The following is an 18,983-nucleotide window of genomic DNA, read 5'->3' on the forward strand; positions in this document are numbered from 1 at the left end:
GAGAGCCCTACATCTTCACTCAGAGGTAACAGGAAGTCAAAGCCTGCTCCCACAGGACACACCTCCTAATAGTGTCACTCCCTTTGGGGACCATTTTCTTTCAAATCACCAGAAATGGCAACCAGTCACATGGCTGCCTAAATATGGTGACAAGCATGTGTTGCTTATATATACAAGAACAAATCATGCTACATTTTCCTTTAAGATTACCTATGCACAGACTTTTAGTTACCAACCTCAGGTTACAAGTTAACTTTTTGTTATAGATATTACAGATTGTTAATCATACCCAATAAATTTATAAGCCAAAAATCCTCTTATCTGTTCTTTTTTTTTTCCTGTCTTAGTCAAGATATAGGGACTTTAAAAGCATGCCTGGATCTACAAAAATATGAGCCACAACCCAATTCCAGAATCAATCTTTTAATAAAGTAAAATATCACAAAACAATTTAATATTACCAATACCCTATTGACATTTGAATTCCTATGACATTAGACCCAGTGGTCAGAAATACCGGAAGTAAATTCTAAGCCCAGGAAACTAGTGACTGAAGAAACAGCAAGTTTACACCTTCAAGGAAGACCAGTCATACAAAAGAGACAGAAAAATTACACAGTAAGTTCACACACTCAAGGAAGACGAGCCAGAACACACCATATATTCATAAGCACAAACAGACGGATAAAACTAACTTTTTGATTCAGTAGGAGGACTATAAGATCAGCAGTTGAGCGACCTCATGAACTGCTGTAGTAAGTGGCTACAGGATGTGGCACTAGAGTTGAAGTTCCAGCAGAAAACACACATTTGTGTTGCAACTGATGCATATTGAAGCTGCAGCTGCACCAGCTGAAGCAGGGCCCATCCTTGGAATTCTGCATGGGGCTGGGGATTTGTCTTCAAAGCTGCCCATCAAGTCCTAAGCCTGACCCCAAGCATGGTACTCTGTGACATACTAGCATGAAATTCTATGTCCCAAAAGCTCTGCTGTTTTTGAAGTGATTTGCTGTGGAATAATTCTTTTGTAAGATGTGGAGATTGTAACTTGGATTGGTTTAATAAAAAGTGGATTAGCCAGTAGCCAGGCAGGTGGGACAACCAAACTAGGAGAATGATGGGAATCAGAAAGGCAGAGTCAGAGGGGATGGCAGACAGCTGCCAAGGAAGCAGCATGTGTAGACTACAAAGTAACAAGTCATGGCAAAGCATAGGTAAGAATAATGGGTTAATTTAAATGTAAGAGTTAGGTAGTAATAAGCCTGAGCTATCAACTGAATATTTATAATTTATATTAAGTCTCCAAGTCAGTTATTTGGGAAGTGGCTGCCAGTTATTTGGGAGCAGGCATTCGGGACAGGAAGATTCCACCTAAAAAATGGTGCCCAACATGGGACATAGATTCACATAATACAAAAAAAAAAAGCTCTGAATAGGTTCTAAACACACAAAAATGAAGCCAAATGTAGCTTCCTCGTCTCACAGTCTCATGCCAACTGTAGCACAGACATGGTCTCCTGACAGCTGCCTGCGAGATGGAGCCAGCCACAACAGTATGAGCTAAGCAGCATGGTGGGTTCCTGCACTCTCTCACACTCACTGCAGTACACAGAGCCTTCTCCCAGCCACTGCCTGTGGACTTGAGAGTTCTGCCAGTGGGCTACATGGTGGTTTAGGGTTTTTTGCTCATGCAGACAAAAAAAAAAAGTTACATATATGCAGTAAAGACAGATTCAGATGAAAAAAATATTCTCGACAGGTTACGGTGTGTTTGAAAATATATGTAGGCTTGGGAAGGAAAAGAAAAATGATAAAAAAAAGTCCTTAAAATAGAGTAATAAGGACTAGAGAAATGGTTCAGTGGCTAAGAGCAATGGCTGCTCTTGCAGAGGACCTGGGTTCAATTCCCAGTACCTACATGGCAGCTCACAACTGTCTGCAACTCCAGTTCCAGGGGATCTGACACCCTCACACAGACAAATGTGCACATAAAATAAATAAATAATATATAAAAGACCTCAAAAAGTAGAATAATAAAAATAATAAGCCATGTAAAGATGGAAAATACACAGAGTCTGGATCCTATATGCTATTGTGCTGTCTTTAAATTTTTTGGCTGCTAAGAGACATTGGATTATTAAAAACTGCTAGATTCAAGGAGCCTATATATTTTAAAGATACCTTAACTTTAAAAATTTAAGACAAAAGATGTGCTACTTTGAGGAGAAGGTTATGCTTTTATTTCCATCAGAAATGAGAGGCTGTGGATTCATTCCAGGTTAAATCAAATAAGGTTTGATGACCTCTGAAATCCTGACTACAGATATAAAAAATAAGCCTAAAAAAACTACAGGACACATGACGTATATTTTACTGCTTAAACATATAACAAATAATCATCTTTAGCTGACTTGTAATGCACAGTTTATACTTGTATTAATGCATAGATGCATGCTATCTTTAAAAGTTCATTTTCAGAACAAGGGAACCAGACAGCATGAGCCAGATGATCCAGCATCCAAAATAGCTTCAAGACTGCTGACTGAGATTATCCAGCCTCACAGACTACTCCAGTGAGGATCTAACAACTATCCTGATTTTCTCAAGGTTCCTTCAAATATTAGTAGTGCTCCAAGATAGCAGGAAGCAGTCTAGAAAAAAAACAGCATTCATGTTCCCAAAATATTGGCTATAGATGTTTGCTATCATTTAAGGGAGGTTGGTTATAAATTATTATTGGCAATAGTCAGAAAAAAGCTGAACAAAGGAGATTAGATTCAAGGATCTCTTTCTGAAAAGAAAAAGGGGGACATAGAAATGATAGGATAAAAGGGTAGATTATTAAATATACCAAACCAAGAATACAACTACTAATCTTAAATATTTCACATTAGTATGAACTTTTGTATATTAATACAAATTTAAGGTTATTTCTGTTATATTGTATATATGTTTCTACTCTGATTATTGTGCTTATGCCACTCTTTTAAAAATGTAATGAACAATAAAAATACAGATTAATAGTCATCTATAATAGTTAAACTTATAGTCATGTTAGATATGTTTTCAAGGTCATAAACATATATTTAGATAGATGACCTTAAAGAACTACAGAATATGACATTTAATATGTTTAATAACCTAAGGTTTTTTTCATAACAATGAGACACATCTCTTCCTGGCAGCACCAATCTACTTCAGAGAAGATGATGGGCATCAAAGAAACTCCATATGAAGTTAACTTTCTTTATGGCAAAAGCTAGCCATGTGGACAAAGAAGCTGCCCCTACCTCAATTGCTGACAGTTACTGTCCAAACTGGACCAGCAGGACACAAGAAAGGCAACTGCTGAACTTTGCCAAGACAAGATAGGACAGTCCTTCGAAATTCCCTGCTTCACAGGAAAGTCTGTCAGATATTCTAGGCCTGTAGGCCAGAGTTGGATGCCCCAATGTTGCAGAAGAATTTTGGGTAACTGTCCAGGCAGTCTGGTGTCCCTGTCATTAGGCAACATTTATCCTTCTGGGGTCTTTGATGGAGTTAAAGGCTAGATGGTTATAGTTTTCTTTATTTATGATAAAAGGAAAGTTAGGTATAAAACTCTCAACTCACAAAGATAAAATAAATTATGAAATATTTATTCCTCTAGGGGCTGGAGCAATGGCTCACAGGTTAAGAGCACTGGCTGCTCTTCCAGAGGTCCTGAGTTCAATTTCCAGCAACCACATAGTGGTTCAAACCATCTGTAATGATATCTGGTGTTCTCTTCTGACCTACAGGGATACACACAGGCAGAACATTGTATACATAATAAATATATCTTTAAAAAATATTTCCTCTAATTTTGTCGAATACAAATGGTCTGGATATTGTAATTATAATTCTTAATAATGGTTTTTGTTGTCTATAATCTTGCTATATTAAAGTTAAAATTCTCCTGTTTAATTAAACAAAAAGAGGGAAATGCTGTGGAATAAACTTTTTGTATACTGTGAAGATTTGTCACTTTGCTTGGTTTAGTAAAAAGCTGATTGTCCAGTAGCCAGGCAGAAATTATAGGCAGGACAGCTAAACTAGCAGAATGATGGGAAGAAGATGATGTGGGAGTCTCCTCTGTGTGTGGTGATTTCCATTAATGAATAAAGAAACTGCCTTGGCCTCTTGATAGGGCAGAACTTAGATAGGTGGGGAGGATGGAACTGAATGCTGGGAGGAAGAAGGGCAGAGTCAGGAGATGCCATGGATCTTCTGCCTGAGACAGTTAGAATCTTTGCCGGTAAGCCACTGCCATGTGATGGTACAAATTAATAGAAATGGGTTAAATCAATATGAGTTAGTCAATAAGAAGCTAGAGCTAATGGGCAAGCAGTGTTTTAATTAATATAGTTTCTGTGTGGTTATTTCAGTTCTGAGCAGCTAGGACAAACAAGCAGACTTCCTCCTACAAGAAGAAAGGTGGAGGGCTGGAGAGATGGCTCAGAGGTTAAGAACATTTCCTGCTCTTTGAAAGGTCCTGAGTTCAATTCCCAGCAACCACACGGTGGCTCACAACCATCTGTAATGAGGTCTGGTGCCCTCTTCTGGACTACAGGCGTACATGCAGACAGAATATAGCATACATAATAAAATAAATAAATATTAAAAAAAGAAGAAAGGTAGAGTCAAAGAAAATACCAGTCAGCTGTAGAAAATGAGGTAACAGACCATGAGCTATGCAGCAAAGCACAGATAAGAAATGTGGGTTAATTTAAATGTAAGAGTTAGGAACTAACAAGCCTGAGCTATTGGCCAAGCATTATAGTTTCTATTAAGTCTCCAAGTCAGTTATTTGGGAACAGGTGGTTGGGACAGGAAAACTGCACCTAGTATATTAGTCCAATCATTCATCTATTTAGTCATCCTGAATCAGAATACATAGCAACAGGTGCAGCCTCAAGACAAGAAACAGAATCAAAACAACAATGGAAAACACATGACAACGACATTTAACAACTGGAGTCCTATGCTTCAGAGGTTCACCAGTCTGACTGAGAGAGTTCTTTGGCTCCGAATATCACCAAGTGGCCCCCAGGGACAAGTCAGAAGAGAAAATTGGGTGTCTGTGTCTGTCTGAACTCCAATTAACCAACAACAGTTCAACCAAGTCCAAATTCCCAAAAACCAAATGAATATTAGACTCCATCCCCAGATAGTCTCAGAGAATGCCTCCACCAACAATTTACTAAGGGAAATATTGCTTCATCCAGCTTCCCACCTAGAACCTTGCTGCCAGTTCAGAACAGATGATGCAGACAAGACATGGACAGACACAGAATCATCTTTTACCTTGAAAACCAGTGGAGACTGAGGACTCTAGTGAGGAGGAAGAGTTGGGGCTGAGTAAGGAACATCTCTTAGTGTTCATCCCCTGGCAGTTCCTACCCCAGACGGTTCACCCACATCTTGGTGGGTCCTCCAAACGTTTTGGTGTCAAAAACCAGAAGCTAACACTGGGGTGTTGCAAGGCAAAAATTTATTTATGGCCAGGCCAAACTTTGAGTCTCCCATAATAGAAGAGCAAAGTGGCCCAGATTAAAAGCAGAATATCCTCTTCATACCAGGCAAAAAAATGATTATAAAAGTGGAATTTTGCTGTTATTTTTATGATAACGGAAAAGGTACACGGTTTATGGTCAGGTAATTATTGGAACATATCATGAAATAATGGGAACAACTTATGATGTATACATTACAAGATTATAAAGGAAGAATAAATTGATCTTCAGCATGAGATATAATTAGAGACTTAATGTGATTCCCTTTTTTCATTTTATTAAAAAACAAAAATCAGGAGTAAACATTAGTGGATAAACCTGAGAAATCCAAGGAGCAACAGAGTTATGAACACCTTCCTCTCCCCACTTCTCAGGTTGAAGAGTACACATGCAACCTCTCGGCTCCTCCTTTTTCTCCTCTGTGTGTCCTTCTTTCTTCTTCTGAGTTCGCCAGGGAACTCTATGGTTCACTCCAGCCAATTGAACGTGGACTCTGTCCTCTGAACCAAGGCCAGACTCCATTGGTGGTCTCAGAGCAATCAACACAAACAAATTTCCCCAACAGAGACTAACATTGTGTTTAGCTAGGAAAAGGAAGAAAAATAATCAGTTGTCCCTTAACACCTTCTTCTGACCTCTATGGGCTCTCATACATGTGGGCATATACTCACACAGACATAAATAAAAATAAATAAAGCTGTAAAAGAAAGGAAAAAAACTGAGACAGGGTCTCACTGTGCAGTTTTTGCTGTCGAGGAGCTCACCTTGAACTAAAAAAGGTACATACACCTGCCTCTCTGCCTCCTGAGGACTGGGATTGGACATGTGTGCCACTATGCCAGGCTTAAAGGGGAAAAAGGGTTTGATTCAGCTAAAGGATGTGTGGACTCATCCAGTTTTGAAAATAGTAGGCAAGTAGACACTCATTTTCCAGGTGGATGAAGCCCATCCATCCCCAGGTCCACCCAGTGAGTGGGCAAAGACAGTTTCCAAGGAAGACGATGTACCTGTCTGCTGTCTAGAAAACTCAGGTGGCTAATCTCTAGTCTCTTGTTCTCTGGGACTCTAAGACAGTCTGTTGGGATGGTCAAAGAACAAACTTTAACAATCTCAGTGGAAACCGTGAGGGGATGGGGAGAGGGCAGGGAGGTTAATGGGAGTTCGTGGGAGGACATATTGGTAGGAGGGTGGACGTTAGTCCACAGGTGAAAATTAGTGAGCTGCATCCAGCTGTTATATAAAGGTGGCTTCAGGGGGAGCAGATGTCTGGCCTAAGGCAGATCATGATCCATGAGTTAATCAGGGAACTGTAGCAGCATCTATGAAGAGATGATCTGTCAGTCAAATCTACACGCTAAGATGTATAGGGATCACACACACACGCACACACACGCACGCACACACACGCACGCACGCACACACACACACGCACATGCACACACACACGCGCACACACACACACACGCACACACACACACTTTTAAGGTCCTTGAGCAGGAGCTGGCCCTCACACCTTCTCCTTTCAGTTCAACTTTCCACTTAGGTTTGGGTTTGCTTAAATTTTATTTGGAAATATGAAGAGCAATATGTTTGTAGCCTGGCTTTGGAATTGAACCGGCACTCTTAATCATCCCCCTTTGTATGCTAATGTTATAGACCCGCACAAGCGACTGGTCTTTAGGGTCATCTAGCAAGAGTGTCAACCCCTGTTAACCAGATCCTGGAAGCCACTACTCTCCAGGTGTTGTAATATGAGGAGCGGTGGGGCTGCGTCCCCGGCACCCGGCCGCCCGCATGGCTAGCTTATGCCCCGAAATAATTACACGGAAACTGTATTCTTTTAATCACTGCCTGGCCCATTAGTTCCAGCCTCTTATTGGCTAGCTCTTACATATTGATCTAACCCATTTCTAATATTCTGTGTAGTACCACGAGCTAGCTTACCAGGAAAGATCTTAACCTGCGTCTGTCTGGAGTGGGAGAATCATGGCGACTCACTGACTCGGCTTCTTTCTCCCAGCATTCTGTTCTGTTTACTCCACCCACCCGAGGGTTGGCCTATCAAATGGGCCTAGGCAGTTTCTTTATTAATTAACCAATGAAAGCAACAGATTAATACAAGACCCACCTCCATCATCCAGGATTTCTTTACTGAGGTCATTCTCCCAAAAGACACATCTCTGAAATGGCCATCGGTACCAACCTGAGCCTGCCTGAGGGCATCATACGTGAACCGCTGTTCTCTTGTCTTTCAAACTGGATGAGAAAGCAGCACAGTCAGGGGAGCCAGAGGGCCATCTTTCTCTCCTCTCCAGGCCTGGTCTGCCTGCCTCCTCGGTTCCACAGCTGAGACCTTCAAAATAAACGTCTTGTTTTTCTGAGACGTGGTTTCTCTGTGTAGTCCTGGCTGTCCTGGAACTCACTTTGTAGACCAGGCTGGCCTCAGACTCCCAGAGATCCACCTGCCTCTGCCTCCCGAGGGCTGGGGTCAAAGGTGTGCACCACCTCCACCTGGCAAAAATAAATGTCATTAGGTCCTTGAGAGGGTTCATTGTCCCTGTTTCTTGCTTCTACAAATAATCACATGAAAAGATGCCTAGCCAGGTGTGGAAGTGCACACCTGTTCCCAGCACTTAGAAGTGAGAAACAGGTTAAGAATGTGGCTGATTACTGAATGAGGAAGCTGGGACTGGCACCCAACCCTCCTGACTGTTAGAGCCAACTCTCTGCCATCACCCCTTGAGCACTGGTGCTGAGCAGCGTGGGCCAGTAAAGAGGGATGGCAGAGCTGAGAGAGGATCCTGAAGGCAGCTGCAGAGGTGTGGGTGCACTTATGGGATGGGCGGGACTTGGATGGGCACAGATTAAAAGGGAGTTTGGTAGGGTGGAGGAAACAATTGAGAGCTACAAGCATGCTCCCCTGTTGCCACCTCTCTAGGTCACTTGTCCCACCCCAAGTTGGCCGGGTGAGAGTCCAAGTTATAGTCTTGGCTTTCAACACCTTCAGGGCCGGGGGAACAGCAGGGAATGGAGAGTATTAGATATTCTACAGAATAGTGGAACTTGGAGCTTGCTTGCTGGCAGCCCCAGGGCCGAATCTGGCTCGAAGACAGATTTTGTTGGGTCTGGCTAGTTCTTTTAAAACATTGAAAAATATTTTTAAACGGAGAGATCTCACAGAACAGATTTCTTGTCTTTCTTGGAAACTAGAAATCTCTCACCACACTGCACTGTGTTTCTCTTGGCAGCAACTGAGCATCAGCTTCTTGTCACCCAAACCTGTGGCAGCTGGCACTGCCTCTCATCCACCTGACTGGCCTTTGCCACCTCGACATTGCCCCCATGGTTTGCTGCTGGCCCAAACCTGGCTTTGTCTTGACTCAGAAAGGTCTTAAGGATTTGAACTTGAGGCCCCAAAGGATACAGGTAAATGCTCACTCTTCTGAGTAAAGGTATTAGAGATACCGACCACAGGCGACCAGGGACTCAGAAAAAAAGGCTGGGCACCCGAGTCAGGACACACTTTTCTCTAGAGAAATAAACATCTGTGTTTGTTTCTGACAGGATCTCATGTAGCCCAGGTTGGCCTGAAGCTTGCTTGCTTGCTATGTAGCTGAGGATGACTTTGAACTTCTGGTCCTCCTTCTTCCACCTCCTGACTTCTGAGATTACAGATATGCAACACTATGCTAAGTTTTATGTGGTTCTAAGAGCACTCTGGGCAACCACTTTATGCACTGAGCTACATCCAAAGCTCCCATATTACCACATCGGGCACAGCAGCAGCCAGGGCTTGTTCCAACGTGGGCTCTACTGCCTTGCTGAGCCGATGTGAACTCATCCTCACCCTGTGGTGACAGGAAGGGCGGTGGGCGGAGGGAGGGACGCGGTGCTTGAGGGGGCAGGGAGGATGGAGAGTCGGAGGCCAGTGGGGAGGAGAACTGGGGAAGCTCTGCAATGACTGCATAGACACGCCCACAAGGAAAGGTTTCGAAGGAGTGGGAGGGAAGAACGGGTGGATCGCAGAGGACGGCAGAGGACCGTGCAAACCCTGGGAGTTCAGCCGGGCACGTGGGTGGCTCTTTGAAGATATTTGCCAACAAAGGGCGGTGAGCTGAGCATTGAGGAGGAGTATTTTTTTTTCGGGTGGGGTGGGGTTGTTCTTCTTGTCAACTAAGGAGAGAAAGAAGGCAGTTAGTTGAGAGACAAGGCAAATGGAGAAAGCGAGAGTGGGGTTAGGGGATCGAGTTTCTCTTGAGGGTAGAAAAGGAGGTCTCCCTTAGCAATAGGTCGCTGAGAAAAATGCAGTCTCCATGAGGACTGCCAGCTAGGTGAAACCCTGGTTGGAACAGTCAAGGACAGCAAGGAAATGTTCGACAGTCAAGGACAGCAAGGAAATGTTCGAGAAACTTCTAAAGAACACTTTTGCTTTTGACTGCCTTTTTTTTTTTTTTTTTTTTTTGGCAATTTCTTTAGTCTGTGGCCCTGTCTGACTTGAGGCTGCTACTTCAGCTGGGATTGTAGACATGAGTTACTGCGGCTGGTAACTTAGCAGGTGTTCTTAACCACTTACTGTGGTTACTTAGCAGGTGCACTCCCCACCTCTGCACAGCCCCCGGACTGGCTTTCTTTGCACCTGGAACTCTACCCCATTGCGTCCAAGCTGCCAGGTCAGCACCTGCGGCTGCCTTACCTCCCACTGGGTACAGAGTGGGCACCATGGAGTCTGTCTGCCACTCTATCCCAGGACTGAATCCTCCCTCTGCCCAGCATTCTCCCCGGGGCTGAAGCTGCTCTTCTCAGCTGTTACTGGTTCCTGCTGTGCTGAAATCTCAGAAAGTCCCAGAAAATGGGGACACGTCCAATCACGCATATGCACACCTGGAGGAATTTTTTTTTAATATTTATTTATTTACTATGTATACAGAATTCCTTCCATGTACGTCTGTAGGCCAGAAGAGGGCACCAGACCCCATTAAGATGGTTGTGAGCCACCATATGGTTGCTGGAATTGAACTCAGGACCTTTGGAAGAACGGTCAGTACTCTTAACCTCTGAGCCATCTCTCCAGCCCCCCTGGAGGAATTTTTTAAATTTTGTTAAAGTCGACAAAATTTAGCGGGGGAAGCTGAGATCTTTACACTTCTATTACTAGTACTATTGTATTTATTTTAAATTATGTATCAAGGGAGGCTCCCTCCCCCCCCCCCCCGCCCACTCGAGGCTTCCCAGAGCTAAATACAGCCCTGTTCTCACACCCTAAATCAGCGCACTTCAGAGCCAGGAGGATGTGGCAGGAGGCGCGGGCCCAGCCACAGGCAGCATAGAGAAGGGAGGGGATGTCACTCCGGAGTGTGGACCTGCCCAAGCTTTCGCTACGCTCTCAGAAAGTTCAAAACATGCTGGAACTCGGGAAGAAAGGTATTTTGCCCTAGTGACTAAGACACGTTCGAGCATTTTCTCACAGGCTCCTGCACATCCCAAAATAAACTGCTGGCCTGGATATTGGCTGCTGGCATGTGATTCCATTTGTCTAATGTTACAGAGAGGCAAGCAGGTGGGTTACACTCGCAGGGGTTTGTAGCGAATGCTCCACCCACAGTGGAGCTCCTGGCTAAGCTTCTGGGCTGGGGCAAAAGGACAAATGCCAGAGACAAACACCACAGCAGTAACAAGTGTACCCAACAGGCCAAGAAAAACACTTACTTAAAAAATTATTTGTAGTCGAGTGGTGGTGGCACACACCTTTAATCCCAGCACTCAGGAGGCAGAGGCAGGAGGATCTCTATGAGTTCAAGGCCAGCCTGGTCTGCAAGAGCTAGTTCCAGGACAGACTCCAAAGCTACAGAGAAACCCTGTCTCAAAAATTAATAATAATAACAATAATAATAATAATAATTTGTGTGTATTTGTGTATATGTATGTGTGGTGTGTGCCGCACACACGTGTAAGCGCTTGGGACCCAGCTTTCTCCTTACACCATGTAGGTTCAGGGAACTGAACTCAAATCATCAGGCTTGGTAGAAAGCGCCCTTGCCTGCTAAACCATCTTGCTCGTTCTCACCTTTCGCCGTTAGCAGTGAAAGGTCCAGAGAGTGGAGACACTGGGGATTGTGAGAGCAAGCTGATGAACCAAGCGTGGTAGCCCACGCCTATACACATTGTTCTTGGATGGCTGAATCAGGAGGATCACCTTGGGTTTGGGGCCAGAGTGGGCTTCACTGTGAGACTGTACACAGGGAATGGGTAGTGAGGCGGCTCAGTGGCTGTAGATGCTCAAAACCAAGCCTGATGACCTCAGTTCCATCCCTGAACCCATGTGGTGGGGGGAGAGAATGGGCTCCTTCAAGTTGTCCTCTGACCTCTACCTGTGTGTTATACACACGTGTGCACACACAATGATTAAACCCACAAACACAAAGAAACACACAAAAGGAAGAGGATGGGATTACTTCTGAAGAAATATTCATTTTACCTTGGAACCATAAGATCTAAGTAAAAGGATGTGTGTGTGTGTGTGTGTGTGTGTGTGGTGTGTGTCTCTGTGTCTGTGTGGTGTGTGTGACTGTGTGGTGTGTGTGTCTGTGTGTGGTGTGTGTGTCTGTGTGTGGTGTGTGCTTATGTGATGTGTGTGTGGTACGTGTATGTCTTTGTGTGTGGTGTGTGTGGTGCGTGTGTGTGTGTGTGTGTTACTAGAGCTGTCCCTAGGGCCTTGCACATGCTAAGCAGATGATCAGGGCCCTGTGGCCACTAAGTGTGTCTGTGAACTCAGGCTGGGACAACACTTTGAAAAAGGAAGTTTCGAGATGGATTTAGTCCTGCAAAGGCTATTTGATATATATGAAGATGTTTAAAAAACTAGAAAACCATTGGGTGACAACAATTAAGATAAAGGACAAGAGAAAGCAGGAGAAAGAACATAAGGCCCACACGAGGAGGGATTTATGATGACCTGGGCCTCAGGAGGGACAAAAGAGAACATGAGGCACAGGGTAGGAGCGGTGGAAGGAGAGAGAGGGAGCAAAGAGGAAAAAAGAAGGAGGAGGATACAGCAAAGCTTGAAACCACACTAGGGGTGCAGGGGGCTCATATTCAGGCGGCGTGTGGCTCTCAGTATAGAGGCCTAAAAGATGCCCAGCTTAGTAACAGTTACATCCCAGAAAACCTATCATATGTTATATCATAAACAGAAAATGCAGGGGGTGCAGAGATGGCCCAGGGGTTCAGAGCACCCACATCTGGCAGTTCATGACTGTGTGTGTATATAGCAGGATGGGGTGTGGAAGCCTAAGATTTTTTTGTTGTTTAAATTTTTATTTTATGTACATGGGTGTTTGCCTGCCTGCATGTGTACGTGTGTGTGTGTGTGTGTAAAACCCTTGTGTGCCTGGTGTTCTCAAAAACTCTAAGAGGGACTTGGATTCCCTGGAACTAGAGTGAGTTATCATGCATGCAGATGCTGAGAATCAAAGCTGGGTCCTCTTGAAGAGCAGTCAGGGCTCTTAATCTCTAAGCCATTTCTCTGGCCTCCAAATAAATATTTAAAAAGAAAAGGTACATACATCATCTAACCTTCTGAACATTCTGGCTTAGCAATAAAACAGAACACTGCAGGGCTGGCCATTTTCTTCTTGTGATGGTGTGGCAACTGCCCAGCACTGCATCACAGCCAGCATCTCACACCAAATTTGCACACGTATCACTGAGCTAGGAAAAGATCCAAATTCAATATTTGAAGTATAGTTTCTACTCAGTGCGACCTGGGGTCCTACATTGGCTTGGACCGTGGTAAGCCAAGGACTGTCTGCAGTCGGCGCTAGTTGCTGCATCTGGGCGATAGGAAAGAACCCCATAGGACTGTGAACAGATGTATTGAAAACTAATGCCCTCTGCGTTTGGAAGAGGTAAGAGAGTCTCAAAACTCTGTGGCCCTTTGGCGGTACTCTACTACTGTGGTCTTGTCAACACGGGTCTAGAATCACCATGGACACATACCTCTGCGCACTCCTGTGAGTTAATCCAAGTAGGAAGACCTGCCCTGAATCTGGGTGGCAGCATTCCTTGGGATGGGTTCTGGATCCAAAAAGGCAAAACTGAGCTGAGCGTTGCCATTCACTGTTTTCTGCTTCCCGATTGCGGACACAAAGTAATCAATTGGTCACCTCCAGATCCTGCTACCAAGTCTCCTCCTCCAAGGACTGTGCCCTGCAGGGGTGAACTAAAATCGACCCCCCCCCTCCTGGATTTGTTTGTCAGGCATTTTGTAAGTGACTAATCCAGCCACCGTAGCCCTCTGGGCGCTAGACCACAAGACGCCATGCATGGATCTGTATGCCAATCCTGCCCGCTCCTGGCTGCATCTAGTGAGTGAAGATGTAAATTACAATTAACCTTGTCCTCTTCCCATGTCTGAATTCATTTAATCGTTCCCCTATTTCGTAAACAAGGACCCTGGGGAGGGAAAGTCTCTGTAACCAGTCCTGACTCAAACTTAGAGCATACAGTAAAGCTAGGATTTGAACTTGGAGTCACTCAACTGCAACACGCTCTACCTGGTTACCTGGGTTTAGGTTAAATGAGCCAAAGTCCCCTGATACTGGGTACTCAGCAGTGCTACCTGCCCCCTACCCCGAACTCCTAAGGGACCGAGACAGCTATGTTTCCTTGCAGTCAGGAGTATGCTTGATCTCCTTGCAAAACCCAGGACTACATAAGCTGTCATCTTGATGTCCACATTATATCTGGCTTAGATGGAACAAAGTAGTCTGTGTTAGAGATTGAGACTGACTCACAATTATTTATGGATATTGTATATGTATGCATGCTTTATATATACATATAAATTCTTTCAATCTGAGTCAGTAAAATCTCAAGGGACCTTAATGTCTGGGTGATGATGGCCTTCTCTGTCTGTAGCTAGTTTACAAACATGGTCAGACTAGGATTCCCACTTAGTGGAAGAAGCATGTAGGAGGCTCCTCGTTTGCTCTCCAGTTCTGGGAGGTGGCAGGGGAGGGTGCACTCAGCAGGCTTCTCTCTCTGTTTACCTTTGAGTTTCTAGAGTCTCTGGCACATTGGCTTGTCCTCCCCAAGTGAGTTCACTCAGGAATGATGTTGGCAGAACCCCACCAGCATGACTTCAGCCTTCCTCAGCAAGCTAAGAGCCGCAAATACAGCAGTGTGTATTTTTGTGTGGCTTCGTCAGGCACCAATATTAAACTCAGGATCATCATGAGGCACTCAGCGTGGGGCCCTGAAGTCAACTTACTCGCATGTTTCAGTGTCTCAGGCCCCTCTCTTCCTTTTCATCCTCATTTGGCAAGGGTGGGGATGCATGAAGAAAGGAGGTAGAACACTGAGCACATCTCCACACGGGCTGTGGTCTTGACTTTACTTTTTTCTTTATGATTATGATTACCTTTCTCCCTTCCTTTTCCTCCCTCTGCATCTTCCGATATACCCCTTTGCTCTTTCAAATTCATGGCCTCTTTTTCACTGTTATTGCATTCATATATGAATATGCATCTGCATATATATCCCTAATATATATAACCTGCTTAGTCTGTTATTAGATAACCAATTGGTGTGCTCTTCCCTGCAGAAGATCACTTCTGCCACTCAGCATCCCTTAGTTGCCTGTAGTTCTTTGTGTAGGGTTAGGGCTTCAGGGACTTTTACCTACATGGGTCATGTTTACTAGTGCTGTACTTGTTCAGCTCATGTTAGGCAGTCACATTGGTAGGACTTTATTATGGGTGTAGCTTTTGACACAACTAGGCATGGTGGTTTGAAAGAAAATGGCCCCCAAAGCGAGTGACACCATTAGGAGGTGTGTCGCTGTGGAGGTGGGCTTTGAGGTCTTCTATATGCTCAGCTCACGCCCAGAGAGGCAGACCTGTTGCCTGAGCAAGATGCAGCTACCCCTCCAGCACTGTATCTGCCTGCACACTGCCATGTCCCACCATGACAATGACTGAACCTCTAAAACTGTAAGCCACCCAATTAAATGTTTTCCTTGCATGACTTGTCATGGTCATGGTGTCTCTTCATAGCAACAGAAACCCTAACTAAGACACCAGGAGACACAATCTCACAGAAAATACCCTGATCCTGTAGCTCACAACATATTCCCCCCTTTTCTGCAATGTTCCCTGAGTCTTTGGTGTGGGAGTGTTTTGTAGATGTATCCCCATTGACACCGGGATCCACAGCTTGGCATTCTGATCAGTTGAAGCTTTCTGTAGCTGCCTCCCTCTGTTGCAAGAAGCTTCCTAGGTGAAGGGTGAACACTACACTTACCTGTGAGGAGGACAAAGGTTTAAAATGCACTTAGTGATGATGCTGGTTTAGCGAAGCTGTTGCAGATTCTCCTTTGGTAACTAGGACTTCATTAGCAGTGAGTAGCTGGCAGTACCAGGCAGCCTCTCCCCTGTTGAGCAGGTCTTAAGTCCAATTAGAGCTGTTGGTCACCACCAAAGTATGTGTGCCACTACTGCATCCTTAGGGTTATGGTGCCATGCTGATCATTGATATGGTTTGTAGGCATCTTAGCTGGGCGGGACTGTTTGTTGCTTCTCCTTTGGACGCTTGCATGGTAATTTCTGTTTCCATGAAGGTGGGGCATTCAGATCAGTTCCAGCTTGGGAGCCTCTGGGCCCTGTTTCTGAAATGCACAATGTCTTCAGCAATAGAGACTTATCTTCCACCTCTGGGGGGAGACCAAGGGAAATAACAACAGGCTGTATGTTTTGGGAGTCTCTTGGGTAACCCAATTTATTTTGAGACAGGATCTCCGTAGCCTTGGCAGTCCTGGAACTTGTTGTGTGGACCAGGCTGACCCCAAGCTCACAAAGATCCACCTGCTTTTGCCTCCCGAATGCTGGGACAGGTATGCACCATCATGCCACCTAGATTTATTACACTGTGTGTGCATGCATCTGTGCCACGGCCTGTGCATGGAGATCAGAGGACCACTGTAGAAGTCAGTTTTCTCCTTTAACACTGGTCCAAGGGATGGAACTCAGGTTGTTAGATTTGGCGGCAGGCGCCTTCACACACTGAGCCATCTCTATGGCCCCAGCAGAGCTTTAAATTCCTCTGAGTATATGTGACCCTGTGATGGGGAAAATGGGATAATAGATAATTTAGTGTGGACTTATTCACACTAATAATAATAGTGGGTAATACAGTGAATATTTGTGAGCTATAATTTGTGGATAATTTACATTGGTATAGTTTTTTGTATATTGATACAAGTGCAAATTATATTTATTATTTCTGTTTACAACATTTATACGCCTATGCAAAGTTATTCTGTCAGAATGTATACATGCATGTTTCTCCCTCTGTTTAAGACATTTTGTATATTGATACAACTTTTAGGATATATTTTCATATTGCATTATATATTATTCTTACCTCTGATCAAGATACTTAGACATCGTTTACATTTTGAGGTCATTGTCCTCATTTGCTGCACAGTTATTTACAGATTATTTAATATTCTGATACGAAGTCTTAGTCTTTAAGTTATACAAGTATTAAATATTATAGGTCAATAGTTATTCATGTTTGTTATACATATAGGAAGATTAATTAGGTTCTTTAGATACAAAGAGATTGTATTCTGCCTAGATAAGTAATTTTCAGCCACTTCAAGGATCTGTAGAACATGGCATTTAAGTAACAGGGTTCTGTTGACATGAGACACGCTTGCTCCTGACAGCACCAATCTATTCCCAAGAGAATGTGGAACACCGAAGACACTCTACTTGGAGTTTGTTTTCTTCTTGGCACAATTGGCCTTTGGGCAAGGAACTACCCATGCTCCAACCACTGACAAAATACATGGTATCCGGACTGGATAAACAGGATACAAGGAAAAGAACTGCCAAACCTTGCCAAGACAGGGTAAGACAGTTCTAAAAATTTTCCTGCCTCTGAGAATGGTCTATCGTCTGTCAATCATGCTAGACCTTAGCCAAAGTTCGTTGCTTCAACATTGCAAATGAGACTTCGGGTGATTGCTCAGGTAGCCAGTTGTCTCTGTCATATTCTGCTCACTCTTGGAAGCTGTTTGATTGCACTTCCTGCCTACTCTAATAATATTATCTCCCTTCTCAGGCCTTCGATGGGGTTGAAGATTAGATAGTCGTGGTTACCTTCCTCTTATGATTTAGCCAAGCCAATTTCCGATGCAAGACTTAGACTCTTTAGAATAGAATGTTTATTAAAACATTTGTCATGTGTTCCTTGCTTAATATTGTTTATGTTGGCTGTAATTTTATACTTGATATCTGTTCCTATTGTATATAGTTTTGTATTGGGGTTGGATAGCTCTTGTTTAGACAAAAGGGGGAGGTGATTGGGAATCTTTGCCAGCCAATTATCTTTAAGAGGAGGGACCAAGTTAGGGCGTGGCTTTCTGGATACCAGGAGAAAAATGCATGGCCCAGGTGCACTCTCTGTGGTTCCTGTGCTACACAGCTGAGCTTGATGTCTCGTTCCTGTTTCGTGAGTTTGCCCCTTTTAATCAAGAAAAATATAATTGATGTATCTTGTAGTTAGCCTGGTATTTCTCGACCTGAGATAAATTAAAAACCCTGAACCCTAAAGCCTTCTAGGAAACCAATCTGAAGAGAGAAACCTGGTCCTATCCAGCTCTGACTCAGAAGTGACAAATCAAGATACCTCCATGACTCTCTGGGAGCATTTCCAGTCCCCAGGGGCCTGGACCCCACACAGCACTTTGTTAACAGTGAGAACTGGCTTCCTTGTGCACCAATAAACCATCTCAGCCCCACAGTGATGCCTGAGGTCAGGTGAGTAGAAAGTCTGCAGAGGTAGCATTTGATGACTGAGGAGCGCAGCAAGCAATTCCACTCCCTAAGCTGGCAACCCTGAGTCCCCCTGTGTTCGAGCTAGAATGAGACCAAGACTCATGGTCAGACAGATCCCAAAACCATCTTACAAGTTCATCTATCATTTGCCTAAAGTCAGGGGCAGTCTTTTCCTGTGAGTTTTCTCTTTTTTATTTTAAATTTATTTATTTATTATGTATACACTATTCTGTCTGTGTATATGTCTGCAGGCCAGAAGAGGGCACCAGACCTCATTACAGATGGTTGTGAGCCATCATGTGGTTGGTGGGAATTGAACTAGGGACCTTTGGAAGAGTAGGCAATGCTCTTAACCACTGAGCCATCTCTCCAGCCCTTCCTGTGTGTTTTCATGTGTGTGCACATACCCGTGTGAAGAAGTCAACAGGTCAATGGGGTGCTGCCCTCAACTGTTCTCTACCTCATTAATGAGACAGGGTCACTCACCGAGCCTGGAGCTCACTGGTCCATCATGGCTGCCTGACTAGTGAGCCCTGGGCATCCTAGGCTCCGCCTCCCTAGCACTGGGATGATAGTCCTGTGCCCAGCCTTTCATATGTGGATCCCCACT

Source organism: Chionomys nivalis, chromosome 8, assembly GCF_950005125.1.
Source record: "Chionomys nivalis chromosome 8, mChiNiv1.1, whole genome shotgun sequence".
Taxonomy (NCBI): Eukaryota; Metazoa; Chordata; class Mammalia; order Rodentia; family Cricetidae; genus Chionomys; species Chionomys nivalis.